The sequence below is a fragment of the Solanum stenotomum genome, unplaced genomic scaffold (assembly GCF_019186545.1).
Source record: "Solanum stenotomum isolate F172 unplaced genomic scaffold, ASM1918654v1 scaffold3345, whole genome shotgun sequence".
NCBI classification, from domain to species: domain Eukaryota; kingdom Viridiplantae; phylum Streptophyta; class Magnoliopsida; order Solanales; family Solanaceae; genus Solanum; species Solanum stenotomum.
Genome location: NW_026032465.1, coordinates 173140 through 185625, shown reverse-complemented (window position 1 = coordinate 185625; position 12486 = coordinate 173140). Strand labels below are relative to the sequence as shown.

Sequence of the window (12486 nt, the reverse complement as noted above, 5' to 3'; positions counted from 1 at the left end):
GTGGAAGCTGTCAATTTTTAAAAACATCATTGCTTGACTCAACAATTTCCAAGTCTCCTATGTAACGCATATTTTACTTCATTGGCGTAAATTGACTTGTCCTACAGTAGCTAAAGTTTTTGAATGTTATAATAAACTGAATTTATAACATATTTACATCACAATTTTGTGATAAATCAGAGAAAAACAAAGAAAAAAAAAAAGATAAAATCTATGGCTGTTTTGCTATGGTTATTAATATTATCTGCATTTCATGCGGTAGCACTAGCACAACAAAGCCAGTTCAATATAATTCTTGGCTCTTCTCTAACACCTACTACCAATTCATCATGGTTTTCACCATCCAAGAGCTTTGCCTTTGGGTTTTATGAACAAACCAATGGCTATGCTGTTGGAATCTTCATCGTCGGTATGCCTAACAAGACAGCAGTGTGGACAGCAAATAGGAACAGTCCTGTTGTCCCGAGCAACACTGTCTTGCTCTTAACTAATGATGGAAGGCTCATTGTACAAGTAGGAAACCAGGAAATCTCTGTCATCAATTCCTCTCGAGCCATTGCTTCAGCTTCCATGCTGGACACTGGAAACTTTGTGCTCTATGATTCAGATCGCAATGTCATTTGGCAAAGTTTTGACAATCCAACAAACACACTTTTACCTGGTCAGCATATATCAGATGGACAAGAGCTGTTCTCGAGTGCCTCGGAAGCAGATGATTCTTTCGGGATTTTCCGTCTCAAAATGCAACATGATGGGTACCTTGTTCAGTATCCTGTCAATACACCAGATACTGACCCATGTTCTTACTACGTATCCTACACCAGTGGAGCAGGGAATAATGTTTCACTGAATCTTGATGATGACGGCCTCCTCTACTTGCACAATTCCACCAATAGTCTAAAAAATCTAACCAAAGGAGCTACCGTAGAGAAAGGACCATCATCTATATGATGAAAATTGATGCTGATGGTATACTTAGAATTTATTCACATTCTCTGAACCAACAGAACAGCTCCGTGATATGGTCATCAACAGATGATAGGTGTATTCCAAAAGGCCTTTGTGGGCATAATGGTTTTTGCACCAATATAGATGATCAAGCTAAATGTTTGTGTCTTCCGGGATTTGATTTTGTAATGCCAGGAAATTGGAGCGCGGGCGGTGAAAGGAATTTCACTGCAGAATGTCGGTTAAAGGAGAACACTTCCAAATACTATGACATGAGAACAGTTGTGAACACAGTATGGGAAGATAGTACTTATGTTGTTTTGGGCGGAACGACCAAGGAAGATTGTGAACAAGCCTGTCTACAGGATTGTAACTGTGAGGCTGCTCTGTTCAAAGACAGAGAATGCAGAAAGCAAAAGCTGCCTCTGAGGTATGGAAGGAGAGACCTACGTAATTCTAATCTTGCATTGGTCAAGGTGGGCATTAATGTGTTACCTAACAAAGAGCTGCCTGATCAGAAGGTTGAAGAAACAAAAGGCAAAAAGCTAAGGATAGACATCCTAATTGCCAGCATTACATCGACTGTTTTTGCTTTGTTGGTGTTAGGCATCTCTGGATTTCTCATTCACAGAATTCATGTCTGGACTTGCAGAAAAATCCAGGAGAGTAGAAGTGTTCAGTTATGTGAGGATGTTGCTCCACGAGCATTTTCCTATGCAGAACTAGAGCAGGCAACCAGTGGCTTCAAAGAAGCGTTAGGGAGGGGAGCATTTGGAACAGTATTTAAAGGGATTTTGGCAGAAGGCCAGAAAGTGATAGCTGTTAAGAGACTAGACAAAGAATTGGTAGAAGGGGAAACAGAGTTCCAAACTGAAATAAAAATCATTGGAAAGACACATCACCGAAATCTAGTCTGCCTCCTTGGTTATTGCCTGGAGGGATCAAGAAGGCTTCTGGTGTATGAGTACATGACCAATGGGTCACTCGCGGACGTACTTTTCAAACCAGAAAAACAGCCCACGTGGGAGGAAAGGTGTGGCTTTGCTCGAGATATTGCAAGGGGCCTCCTATATTTGCATGACGAGTGTGAAACACAAATCATCCATTGTGATATTAAGCCTCAGAACATACTCATGGATGATCAGTTCTGTGCAAAAATATCTGACTTTGGAATGGCCAAGCTCTTAAAGAAAGACCAAACAAGAACCTACACAGGGATAAGAGGGACCAGAGGCTATGTTGCACCAGAATGGCACCGAAATCTGCCAGTCACTGTGAAAGCAGACGTTTACAGTTTTGGTGTTGTCCTATTGGAATTGATTTGCAGGCGGAAGTGTGTTGATATGAGCCTCGATGAAAACGAGGCAATTCTTGAATACTGGGTTTACAATTGCTTTGATGCAGGAGAGCTAGATAAACTAGTCGGGGACGAGGAAGTTGATAGAAGACAATTCGAGAGAATGGTGAAAATAAGCATTTGGTGCATTCAAGAGGAACCATCACTTCGCCCTTCAATGAAGAAAGTTCTACTGATGCTGGAAGGAACAGTAGAAATTCCAGTGCCTCCTAGTCCTTATTCTTTTCTAAGTGCCATATAATTTTAAACTTCTTCACTTTTTGTTTCTTGTACTTTGAGTTTCAAGTATCCCAACTTTCCCATAGAGAGCAGAGTACTTTATTATAATTGTATCAATTTTCTACATCATTCTCCACCTCTTCTAGCCACCAGCTATCTTATGCTGTGGTGTATCTCAAGGCTTATGTTTCCATTTTGAGATTTGTCCATATCAACACTTCTCTTTAAATTTACTTGTAGTACAATGAAACTATATTTTGTGCTAAGTGACTAGCAACCGTCGTTGTAGTATTTGAATGGTAAATACTAATTTAGGAGAGTTACAATTTTCTCCATAGTGAAAGCGAATCTACAACAACCACAACTCGTGTAGCCGATGGTCGGGAGTCCTCACAAAGCAAATGAACTTCCTTTGTCCATAGTCTAGATATCCTCTAGAGATGCAGAGAGTTTTTATCCTCTGGAGCTTTTCTATTTAACAAAAAAATTCTGTTGAAAAATATTTAGTTAATCGATTAAAATAAGGTCCGAACGTCCATCTTTTAATAAAAGAAACATATTATAAAATAAAAAGACTGTAGATTAAGTGTAGAACTCTTCAATATTAGCGGGATTATATACTTGCTTAGTGGTTTGTGGTTTATGTCAATTCAAATAATTCCATTTTCTCCATATCTTAACCAAGGGCACCTCCATACACGAGATTGATTAAAGATGAAGGAGTACTTAGCGCTCCACTCCAACTTTCTATGGTTATACCTTCTGTTTACTGTTAAGTTCATATGGTACTTTTTTCTTTTACCTTGCAAATCTTACTTTGAAGCATATTTCCTCTTTCCATCAATACCAAATTCTATTTAAAAAAAATTCATCGGTTTTATCACAAAATTGTAATTCTCTAAATTCCATTTATAGTTGGAATTACAATATAAAGATGTAAGGAAAGCCAAAGCTAAGACTTAAACTTAATGAGTTTTAAATTCTAACATTTTCTAAGTTATTGAGTTCAAAATTAATAATCTATACATTTTCAATGAATTTTTACTAAAAATATAAAGTTTTAACCTAAGCTGCAGAATTCAATCAAATACACACTACTGGAAACAAAGATTTTCCCACCTTCAATCGGTAGAAAATTTGTGCTATAGAACATGATTTCTTAACCACTGAACATTTCAATAGAAATATAGTGATTTCTTAGTAGTGACGTAGTTGACACTCTATCTCTTTTTCCGAATCTAAATTTACTCTAGACGGACTAGACCATTTATAATGGGAAACTTGAAAGTTAGTGGAAGCCGTCAATTTTTAAAAACATCATTGCTTGACTCAATAATTTCCAAGTCTCCTATATAACGCGTCTTTTACTTCATTAGCGTAAATTGACTTGTCCTACAGTAGCTAAAGTCTTTGGATGTTATTAATAAACTGAATTTATAACATATTAGCATCACCATTTTGTGATAAATCAGAAAAAAAACTGAAATCTATGGCTGTTTTGCTATGGTTATTAATCTTATCTGCATTTCATGCAGTAACACTAGCACAACAAAGGCAGTTTAATATAACTCTTGGCTCTTCTCTAACACCCACTACCAATTCATCATGGTTTTCACCATCCAGGCGCTTTGCCTTTGGGTTTTATGAACAAACCAATGGCTATGCTGTTGGAATCTACATCGTCGGTATGCCTAACAAGACAGCTGTGTGGACAGCAAATAGGAACAGTCCTGTTGTCCCGAGCAACACTGTCTTGCTCTTAACTAATGATGGAAGGCTCATTGTGAAAGTAGGAAACCAGGAAATCTCTGTCATCAATCCCTCTCGAGCCATTGCTTCAGCTTCCCTGATGGACACGGGAAACTTTGTGCTCTATGATTTTGATCGCAATGTCATTTGGCAAAGTTTTGACAATCCAACAAACACACTTTTACCTGGTCAGCATATATCAGTTGGACAAGAGCTGTTCTCGAGTGCCTCGGAAACAGATGACTCATTAGGGATTTTCCGTCTCAAAATGCAAGATGATGGGAACCTTGTTCAGTACCCTGTCAATACAGCAGATAGTGCCCCATATGCTTACTACGCATCCTACACCGGTGGATTAGGGAATAATGTTTCACTGAATCTTGATGATGACGGCCTCCTCTACTTGTTCAATTCCACCAATAGTCTAAAAAATCTAACCAAAGGAGGCTACCGTAGAGAAAGGACCATCATCTATATGATGAAAATTGATGCTGATGGTATTTTTCGAGTTTATTCACATTCTCTGAACTAACAGAACAGCTCCACGATATGGTCATCAACAAATGATGGGTGTGATCCAAAAGGCCTTTGTGGGCTTAATGGTTTTTGCACCAATATAGATGCTCAAGCTAAATGTTTTTGTCTTCCTGGATTTAATTTTGTAATGCCAGGAAATTGGAGCGCAGGCTGTGAAAGGAATTTCACCACAGAAACCTGTCAGTTAAAGGAAAACACTTCCAAATACTATGACATGAGAACAGTTGAAAACACAGGATGGGAAGATAGTACTTATGTTGTTTTGGCCGTAACGACCAAGGAAAATTGTGAACAAGCCTGTCTACAGGATTGTAACTGTGAGGCTGCTTCGTTCAAAGACAAAGTGTGTAGAAAGCAAAGGCTGCCTTTGAGGTATGGAAGGAGTGACCAGCGTAATTCTAATCTTGCATTGGTCAAGGTGGGCATTAATGTGTTACCTAACAAAGAGCTGCCTGATCAGAAGATTGAAGAAACAAAAGGCAAAAAGCTAAGGATAGACATCCTAATTGCCAGCATTACATTGACTGTTTTTGCTTTGTTGGTTGATGTTATTTTAGTTTTGATGATTTGACAAACAAAGGGATCCTATAATGGTACCTGATACCTTGTGACAATTTGTTGAAAATGCCAGCTGGAAAAAGTGCAGAAAGTTGGTGAGGTTGGTGCACGGCTTCCAAGCGTGCCAGAATCCTCAGCCAATAGCATGGTTTCCTTGTGTGTGTCTATTAGATAAAAGGCTTTAATCAATAGACACATTTTTAGTTTTTGAATTCCTGAAATTCTCAAGAACACAAGCAAAAACCACTCCTATCAAGAAGTATTATCCTCAAGAGCAACAGGGACCTGATAGAGCTGCTTGCTGCTTAGTTGTCTTGGGATTATATCTTCCGTTCTTATATTGTAAATCTATTCCTAATCTATAAAGGAATTAGATCGTTGTTTTGTTCATCTAAAAGTCTAAGTCAGTTAAGTGTAACTGGCTTAGTGGGCAGTGTTGTATCTGCTTAGTCAAATTTTAAGTCATCTACAGTTAGGTGGTTTAGTGGGCAGTGTTGTATCTACTTGTTGAAGTCTAAGTTATCTAGAGTTAGGTAGCTTAGTGGGCAGTGTTGTATCTGCTTAGTTGTTTTCTTTGTAGTAGAGTTACTACATAGAGGGGGAAGGGATTTAGAGGTAAATTCCTAGGTTGCAGCTGCTGTAATCTAAACTGTTGCTCCGTTTGAGTGAAATGGAGTTGGATTGAAAGCCTGTGAGGACAGGTCGTGGTTTTCACCACCTTGAGCAAGGGGGTTTCCACGTAAAATACTTGTGTTGTTTTCTTTATTGTTTACACCTCATTTATTGTTCATACTGAGTCAAGGGACCTGGTCCGTTGACTGATAGTGGACGCATACATCTTATCATTGGTGTTAGGCATCTCTGGATTTCTCATTCACAGAATTCATGTCTGGACTTACAGAAAAATCCAGGAGAGTAGAAGTGTTCAGTTGAGCAAGGATGTTGCTCCACGAGCATTTTCCTATGCAGAACTAGAGCAGGCAACCAGTGGTTTCAAAGAAATGTTAGGGAGGGGGGCATTTGGAACAGTGTTTAAAGGGATATTGGCAGAAGGTCAGAAAGTGATAGCTGTTAAGAGACTAGACAAAGAATTGGTAGAAGGGGAAACAGAGTTCCAAACTGAAATAAAAATCATTGGAAAGACACATCACCGAAATCTAGTCCGCCTCCTTGGTTATTGCCTGGACGGATCCAGAAGGCTTCTGGTGTATGAGTACATGACCAATGGGTCACTTGCGGACATACTTTTTACACCAGAAAAACAGCCAACATGGGAGGAAAGGTGTGGTTTTGCTCGAGATATTGCAAGGGGCCTCCTATATTTGCACAACGAGTGTGACACACAGATCATCCATTGTGATATAAAGTCTCAGAACATACTCATTGATGATCAGTTCTGTGCAAAAATATCTGACTTTGGAATGGCCAAGCTCTTAAAGAAAGACCGAACAAGAACCTACACAGGGATAAGAGGGACCAGAGGCAATGTTGCACCAGAATGGCACCGAAATCTGCCAGTGACAGTGAAAGCAGACATTTACAGTTTTGGTGTCGTCCTATTGGAATTGATTTGTAGGCGGAAGTGTGTAGATTTGAGCCTCAATGAAAATGAGGCAATTCTTGAATACTGGGTTTACAATTGCTTTGATGCAGGAGAGCTAGATAAACTAGTCAGGGACGAGGAGGTTGATAAAAGACAATTCGAGAGAATGGTGAGAATAAGCATCTGGTGCATTCAAGACGAACCATCACTTCGCCCTTCAATGAAAAAAGTTCTACTGATGCTGGAAGGGGCAGTAGAAATTCCAGTGCCTCCTAGTCCTTCTTCCTTTTTAAGTGCCGTATAGTTTTAAACTTCTTCATTTTTTATTTCTTGTACTTTAAGTTTCAAGTATCCCAACTTTCCCAAAGAGAGCAGAGTACTTTTTCATAATTGTATCAAATTTCTACATCATTCTCCATCTCTTGTGGGACTTCTAGTCAATTTAAGCCCCAATTTTGCAACAATCTTAACATCCACAAACGTATGAGTAGCCCATGTATCAGCCATGGCCATCACACGTTGATCCTTAACTTTCATTTCTATGTTAATCAGTGAAGCATGCGGCAGTCAATTTTAGTATTCCTTGGCGCTTTCCGCGCCCGGGTTCGTTGGTCGCCCGACAAGCGCGCGGGCGCACGCCGGGGACGGGAGGGAAGCACCAGTTAACAGAACTACATGGATTTATCTTCTGCTGTAATGAATCTCAAGGCTTATGTTCCCATTTTGAGATTTGTCCATAGTAACACTTCTCTACAAATTTACATGTAGTACAATGCAACTATATTTTTTGCTGAAGTGACTGGCAACCATTGTTGTTGTATAGAATTGTAAATTCTAATTTAGGAGACTTACAAGTTTCTCCATACCAGAAGCGGATCTGCAACAACCACGACTCGTGTCGCCGATGGGGAGTCCTCACAAAGCACATTAACTCCCTTTGTCCATAGTCTAGATATCCTCTAGAGATGCAGAGAGTTTTTCTCCTCTGACGCTTGTGTTTAAACAAAAAAAAATCTGTTGGAAAATATTTAGTGAACCGATTAAAATAAGGTCCTTACATTCACCTTTTATTAAAAGAAACATATTACAAAATAAAAGGACTGCATAGATCAAGGGTAGAACTCTTCACTATTAGCAGGATTTTACCAAACCACCAGCATAGCACTGTTTTTTTACCAAAAGAACTACTGGGTTCTCAAACTGTCAAACATGCCTTCTTTTTTCGCCTTTGGTACTACGTTTTTTCAGGCTAACTAATCTGGATTTGTGCCGGAGAGTCCTACTTTAATAAAGGATAAACCACTCCTCACCAAAGGCGCCTCCGTACCCAAGACCGATTAAAGATGGAAGAGTACTTACCACTCCACCACAACTTTCATTGGTTATACCTTCTGTTTACTGTTTAGTTCACATACCTTCTTTTACCATGCAAATTTTACTTTTGAAGCATATTTCCTCTTTTCATCAATAACAAATTCGATTTTAAAAAAATTCATCAGTTTTATCACAGGATTGTAATGCTCTACATTCCGTTTATAGTTGGAACAATATAAAGATCTAAGGAAAGCCAAAGCTAAATTTGAAGTTAATCAGTTTTGAATTCTAATATTTTCAAGTTATGGAGTTCTAAATTAATAATCTATACATATTCAATGAATTTTTACTAAAAATAAAAATTTAACATAAGCAATTGAATTTAATTGAATTCGCACTGCTATAAACAAAGGCTTTTCCCACCGTAACCAGTGGAAAAGTTGTGATATAGAACATGATTTCCCATCCATTTCCCACTGAAGCACAGCTCACTGAGGAAATTTTCATTATGAAAATGGAAATAACCACTAAACATTTCAGTGAGAAAATAGTGAATTTTTAGAAGCAACGTAGTCTACACTCTAGCTCTTCCCCCGGACCTTAAGGTACTCTAGACGGACTAGACCAAGTCAACATTTACAGAAAAGTAAGGAGGCTTGAAAGTTGTGGGAGCTGTCAATTCTTAGTCTTCAAAAAATGCACAATTCATTTTCTACCAAAAAAACTTGTCCACATTAACTCCTGTCAATTTGAAATATCCAACTATAAAATTTTAAGAACATTATTGCTTGACTAAAGACTAGTACAATTCTTTCTCAAAATTGACAGGACTGAATAATTTCAAAGTCTCCTATGTAATTGGCATAAATTGGCTTGTCCTACAGTAGCTAAAGTTTTTGGATGCTTCCAAGTTATAGTTATAATAACTAGTTCTCGAAAACGTGCAACGCACGTTTGTCTCATATAATTATTATCAAGCAATTCTAATTATCGACCATTTCAACAACTTTTTGATCTTTTTCATTCTTTAACCTTTGCATGAAATCTAATAGAGAAATGTAGAAATGGAGGTAGAATATTGAAGAGGAGCCAATCTTTAGCTGCTTCCAACATTACAAGACATTAGTTAAGATATAGAAATCTGAATTCACTAGCAAAATGTTATATGACCAAAATAATAATTTTGACAGTGTTTGCTAAGATTAGAGTCATTAGAACTTTGGACAGAATAGTCCTGTAAAAAGAGCTCAAACTATAAAAACAAAAACCTATTCTACAACTTCATTTAGCTAAGAATCATCCAAAGAATGCAAATATTTCGGGACGACATCCACATGTTCTTATAAATGAGTTTTGTGCCTGAAACAATTCCATCAAGTTGTCTTGCTTGCCCGGGGACTAACACCCAAGTAGTTTGTCATGAGACCCGTGATACCAAACATCATAGCCATTGAGATCTGCTTAAGATCATTTTCCATATTCCTTATGTTAGTACAAATACTATCAACATATGTTTTTTTAAGGTGGATAATGCATCATTGTCAATTTCATGGGATACACTTAAAAAATAGTGTTTATTTGTGATAGAGATAGCTAATAATTAGTGGCATTAGAAAATTTAATCGATATAAAAAAATTCAATCGCACGTACAACTTTCTTTGTTTGATTCAAGATTACGAGTCCTTCATATGTAAATTTGACAGGAAAATATTAATTAAATTATTTAGATATAATCATATTACGGAATATAATATAATCGATCTATGCTCACGAATATGAAACTTGATATAAATGGTTGAAATATTTAAAACATCTTATTTAAACATATTGCGTGTACATCTTCAAAAAAACATCCACTCAAAGAAATAATAATTTTGTATGAATCTAAAGTCTATATCATTTATACTACTAAAAAATGTCATACATATCACTATTCAAAAAAAAATTAGGGTATGATGGTAGATGAAAGTCTCCGATTTGAACAATTTTTAGCTAGACATAAAAAATTAAGGACAAAAATACTCATTTTGAACTTCGTAATGCATTAATAGAATATTTATGGGAGAAACGTAATAATTTTGAAAGTTGAGTGTTTGTGTAATTGTATTTCACTTTGATTTGAATTTTCATTAATTTGTATATTATATAATATTTTCTTGCAATTTATGTTATTTAGAAATTTAAAATAAAATATAATTTTATATTAAATAAAAAATTTGAAAAAATAAAATTTTATATCACATGAAAATTATATAAAGTAATTATTTGGGAAAAAGAAAGAAATGATTTATATTATGAAATAAGAAAATAAGAATGAAATAGAAATAATAATATATTATTGAAGAGAGAAAAATATTCTTTTTTAGAGAGTAAAATAGAGAATTGAGTTTGAGTTGGTTGTCTGAAAAAATAAAGAACTGTATATTTGGAGAGTAAAATAGAGTTTAGGGTTGGAGATGCCCTAACTAAAGAGATTCCATGCATCTGTTGTACCATTCAATTTAATTTAATTAAGTATACGTCTAGAAAATTGAAAAATATCTTGANTTGACAATCCAACAAACACACTTTTACCTGGTCAGCATATATCAGCTGGACAAGAGCTGTTCTCGAGTGCCTTGGAAGCAGATGATTCATTCGGGATTTTCCGTCTCAAAATGCAACATGATGGGAACCTTGTTCAGTACCCTGTCGATACAGCAGATAGTGCCCCATATGCTTACTACGCAACAGGCACCTATAGAGCAGGGAATAATGTTACACTGAATCTTGATGATGACGGCCTCCTCTACTTGCACAATTCCACTAATAGGCTAAGAAATCTAACCAGAGGAGGCTACCGTAGAGAAAGGACCATCATCTATATGCTGAAAATTGATGCTGATGGTATACTTAGAGTTTATTCACATTCTCTGAACCAACAGAACAGCTCCATGATATGGTCATCAACAGATGATAGGTGTATACCAAAAGGCCTTTGTGGGCTTAATGGTTTTTGCACCAATACAGATGATCAAGCTAGATGTTTGTGTCTTCCGGGATTTGATTTTGTAATGCCAGGAAATTGGAGCGCGGGCTGTGAAAGGAATTTCACTGCAGAAACCTGTCGGTTAAAGGAGAACACTTCCAAATACTATGACATGAGAACAGTTGAAAACACAGTATGGGAAGATAGTACTTATGTTGTTTTGGGCAGAACGACCAAGGAAGATTGTGAACAAGCCTGTCTACAGGATTGTAACTGTGAGGCTGCTCTGTTCAAAGACAGAGAATGTAGAAAGCAAAGGCTGCCTCTGAGGTATGGAAGGAGAGACTTGGGTAATTCTAATCTCGCATTGGTCAAGGTGGGCGTTAATTTCATACCCAATGAAGGGCTACCTAATCAGACGGTTGAAGAAACAAAAGGCAAAAAGCAAAGGATAGACATCCTAATTGCCGGAATTACATTGACTGTGTTTGCTTTATTGGTGTTAGGCATCTCTGGATTCCTCATTCACAGAAGAAAGTTCTACTGATGCTGGAAGGGACAGTAGATATTCCATTGCCTCCTAGTCCTACTTTTTTGAGTGCCATATAGTTCTAAACTTCTTTACTTATTGTTTATTGTACTTTCAGTTTCAAGTATCCCAACTTTCCCATAGAGAGCAGAGTACTTTATCATAATTGTATCAAATTTCTACATCATTTTCCACCTCATGTAGCCACCGGTTGATAGAACTACATGGATTTATCTTCTGCTGGAGTGGAACTGTTTCTATTTTGAAATTTGTCCATATCAACACTTCACTTCAAATTTACATGTAGTACAATGAAACTATATTTTGTGCCAAGTGACTGGCAACCATCGTTGTAGCATTTGAATTGTAAATACTAATTTAAAAGACTCACAGGTTTCTCCATAGCAAAAGCAGATCTGCAACAACCACGACATGTGCCGCCTATGGTAGGGAGTCCTCACAAAGCTTTCATCCATAGTCTAGATATCCTCTAGAGATGAAAGAGAGTTTCTCCTCTGGCGCTTTATTTTAAAGAAAAAAATCTGTTGGGAAGTATTTCGTGAACCGATTAAAATGAGGTCCTTACATCCACCTTTTAATAAAAGAAATATGTTACAAAATAAAAAGACGGGCTTAGATCAAGGGTAGAACTCTTCACTATTAGCAGAGTACTACCAAACCACCACCATAATACTGTCTGTTGCCAAAATAACTACTGGGTTCTCAAACTGTTAAAAATGTCTTTTTTTTCCTGTGCCTGCAA

At 37.1% G+C, this 12486-nt stretch overlaps 2 pseudogenes; both read left to right on the top strand.

Moving 5' to 3' along the window:
- The first annotated feature begins 213 nt into the window (after window positions 1-213).
- Window positions 214-2759, top strand: LOC125852290 (G-type lectin S-receptor-like serine/threonine-protein kinase LECRK3; annotated as a pseudogene).
- A 1254-nt stretch (window positions 2760-4013) lies between these two features.
- Window positions 4014-7331, top strand: LOC125852291 (G-type lectin S-receptor-like serine/threonine-protein kinase LECRK3; annotated as a pseudogene).
- Window positions 7332-12486: the final 5155 nt, after the last annotated feature.